General features: G+C 35.3%; 1 long non-coding RNA gene across 1 annotated transcript; it reads left to right on the plus strand.

The window, feature by feature from the left end:
- The first annotated feature begins 1,081 nt into the window (after positions 1 to 1,081).
- On the plus strand, positions 1,082 to 2,675 carry LOC130176750 (uncharacterized). Its single transcript, XR_008828916.1, has 2 exons — positions 1,082 to 1,739; positions 2,085 to 2,675. It is a non-coding gene; the product is annotated as an uncharacterized LOC130176750 (long non-coding RNA).
- The last annotated feature ends 1,221 nt before the right edge of the window (positions 2,676 to 3,896 follow it).

Raw genomic sequence — 3,896 nt, forward strand, 5'->3', positions numbered from 1 at the left:
TATGCCTTACTATACTATGAAATTTTTTGATGATTTTATGCCTTACTATACTATGACATTTTTGATGATTTTATTCCTTACTAAACTATGCCATTTTTTGACGATTTTATGCCTTACTATACTATGCCATTTTTTGACGATTTTACACCTTACTATATTATGACATTTATTGATGATTTTATGCCTTACTATACTATGACATTTATTGATGATTTTATGCCTTACTATACTATGCCATTTTTTGACGATTTTATGCCTACTATACTATGACATTTTTATGCCTTACTATACGATGACGTTTTTAGACATTTTTAAACCTTACTATACTATGCCATTTTTTGACGATTTTACACCCTACTATACTATGCCATTTTTTAATGATTTTATGCCTTACTATACTATGCCATTTTTTGACGATTTTATGCCTTATTATACTATGACATTTTTATGCATTTTTATGCCTTACTATACTATGACATTTATTGATGATTTTATGCCTTACTATACTGTGACATTTTTGATGATTTTATGCCTTACTATACTGACATTTTATGCCTTACTATACTATGAAATTTTTTGATGATTTTATGCCTTACTATACTATGACATTTCTGATGATTTTATGCCTTACTATAATGACATTTTTATGCCTTACTATACTATGCCATTTTTTGACATTTTAAACCTTACTATACTATGCCATTTTTTGACGATTTTACGGCTTACTATACTATGACATTTTTATGCCTTACTATACTACGCCATTTTTTGACATTTTTATGCCTTACTATACTACGCCATTTTTTGAAATTTTTATGCCTTACTATACTATGCCATTTTTTGACGATTTTATGCCTTACTATACTACGCCATTTTTTGACATTTTTATGCCTTACTATACTACGCCATTTTTTGAAATTTTTATGCCTTACTATACTATGCCATTTTTTGACGATTTTACACCTTACTATACTATGAAATTTTTTGATGATTTTATGCCTTAGTATACTATGACATTTATTGATGATTTTATGCCTTACTATACTATGAAATTTTTTGATGATTTTATGCCTTACTTTACTATGCCATTTTTTTGACGATTTTATGCCTTACTATACAACCACCTTTGTATAATGAACTGAGTTAAATTCAAATACAGAGTATAATCTAGGTAAAGTTACAGTTTTAACAGTTGCTATCACAGCATGTTCAGAATGTGTTGTCCGTCAGCATTTTCCACCACCAGCTCAGACATGCAATCCATTCTGCATATGGTAGAGTTTTAAAGAGGTGTTTGCTTTTCTGCTCTCACTTTCTCATGCTTCAAAATATTATGTAATGACACCCAAGAGAGAGCGATTTATTTTGTGGTTCAGTTGGAGTTAAGTTGAAATGAGTATGCCCAATTATGAGCTATTCCAGTCTGATAGTAATAGTGCATCACATGTCCTGTAAGCAGTTTTTCTAGGAGTGAACAACAACAATGGTGCTGTGTCTGTGAATGAGTTTCTTTAGTAGTTGTTGTGTTTTTGTCTCATGGTACCTGCTGTCAGCTTATCAGTTATTCATTTTGCCTCAGGAATCCAGCGTGCTAATTCACCAACTTCACCAATGTTTCACTATGCTCACTGTCATTTCTCAATGTGACAATTAAATTTGTGCATATTGTTGTCTCTCCCTCCCCTGGATTCCCCTCCATTACAGGCATAATCAATCATTCTCATCCCATGCATTTCTAGGTAAGGAAGAAATAAGGAAGGCGCCCCACATACACTGTACACTGTCTTCATCTATCGGTTTTTGTTTACTATTCGGGCTGCCTCTCAGTAGACTGAGGCGTTTAGGACCTTTTAACTCACAGCTTGGGTAGATGCAACTTCTATTCTTCTGTCCTGTTTTTCCTCCTGTAGTCCCATCCCAGGTTTCTAACACTGTTCCCTTTACTGTACCAAACCAGGTGCTTTCATTCTCTAGCGTCTGCTTCCTTTTTAGCTTCCTCTACTTGCTAGTTAATGCCTTGTGGCTTCGTTACCTCTTTCTCCTTATTTTATAATCTGGTTAATCTCTTTCTCTGCTCCCCACAGAAAGAACAGCCCCAGCCTGCCGAATGCAAACAGCAGTAACCGTGATGATCAGGGGAGGTGGAGACCTGCTCTCAGTCAATTCAGATCTTAGCCAATCAGCAAGTCCTCCCACTCTTACAGGCTCCGCCCTTTTATGAACTCTCACCTGAACGCAATAGAACGCAAACCAAACTGCGTTTTTACTATGTGCATGACTTCTTTTTCTTTTGTCTTGCGCCCATCTCACCCCTTTTTATTTGGCTTCATTCAAACTCAAAGCAGGAAGTGACCTGAATTAAATTGAAATACCATGGCATCAGTTAGGGACAGTCTTCTTCTTCCTTGGTAAGATAGAGTAGGTTACTACTGCCAAAAAAGTGAGATCATCATCATATATATATAAATAAAAAGAAAAAAAAAGAGAGGAACAGAATGGATCCCAACTTTAGTTTCATGGAAATAAATCAGTTACTCAGGGTTTTTTAATGCCAACAAGAGAAGTGATAGTTAACCAGGAAACTGCTGAACAACTTTGACTTAATCTTTCACTGGGGTTGCTGAAGTGTTTTTCTTTTGTTATGGTGTTTTTTTTTTTTTTTAAGAGACATACAATGTATCATTTTGAATTTAATTTACAATTTTTTAAATGTTCATTGTCATGTCATTGGACTATTTATTCTGGTGTCATGCAGCTGTATGAAGTGGTGCATTTTGAGATCTCTTTAAGGCCCAGCTACAGTTATAGGTCCCCCTTCTCATTGGTTCAAACATTTGGGCTTAGCAGGTCAACAAAACGTGAATACTGCCAAATTGTGTTCAATGATCAAAATGCATTTGAAACATTGAGGAACTGTGTTCTCCGTTAATACTGCTCACTACTGCCCAGGTGTACTGGGTTTAACAAGCATTTAAACTGAGCACTTGAGTAGACACGTAACACTAATTAAGATCATGTGACAGGCGTGTGGTTATACCTCAGATATAACCTCCAAAAATGACTCTTCCCTGTTTTCCCCATCATCCGTGAAATGCTTTTAATTTCTGTTACAAAGAATGAAATTAAGACACGGAGATGACAGATCTAAGCAGACAAACTGGCTGACACTCCACCTTTTGTGGTTTATAAGAGATCTCTTCTGGTATGTATGTATGTAGTTCTTAACAAATTTCATTTAGTGATGGGACAGGGTGCAGGATGTTTGGAATAAATTTAACTTCTGTTGCCAAGAAGCCAAAATGGAAGACAAAACACACCGTCCTCTTTTATGAAATTGTCTGCCAATTGTCATTAACACAGTGTAATCTAATTCAGCATTTAAAGTTGTTTAAGAATATATAAATATTTCTGTTATTGTCTGATGATTCTGTAGAATGTCTGTGGAAAACAAATGGAAGAGGTTGCCAATGTATTTTATATACTGCTCTTGGATTTCGGCCGTTTGGTTGGACCCCTTTGCCTGGTGGCTGGTCATCGATAGCAGCGACAGCTAAATAATAACCCACCCTTTCTCTCTTTTTAAAAAGAACGATTGTAGATCTTGTTGGACAGATCTCTCAGAGCCACGGTTGACATCTTCAAATCTACCACATTGGACCGTGTGCTAGCAATGGACTTAACTGGTTCTTATTCACAATTTGTTACTTGCGCAATATTTCTTTTCAATTTGTACAGAGTTAGTTAAAATATTCTATTAAAGTTGTGTGACATTGAAATGTGTCTTCTTTGTCCCTGGTTGTGTGTTTGTGTCTCATTTGTGGGTTTACCACTAGCAAAGAACATTTGTACTCAAACATTTTGCCTTTTAAATTAAGCAGCGTTTACAACATTTTACA

The sequence above is a fragment of the Seriola aureovittata genome, chromosome 10, assembly GCF_021018895.1.
Source record: "Seriola aureovittata isolate HTS-2021-v1 ecotype China chromosome 10, ASM2101889v1, whole genome shotgun sequence".
Lineage (NCBI taxonomy): Eukaryota > Metazoa > Chordata > Actinopteri > Carangiformes > Carangidae > Seriola > Seriola aureovittata.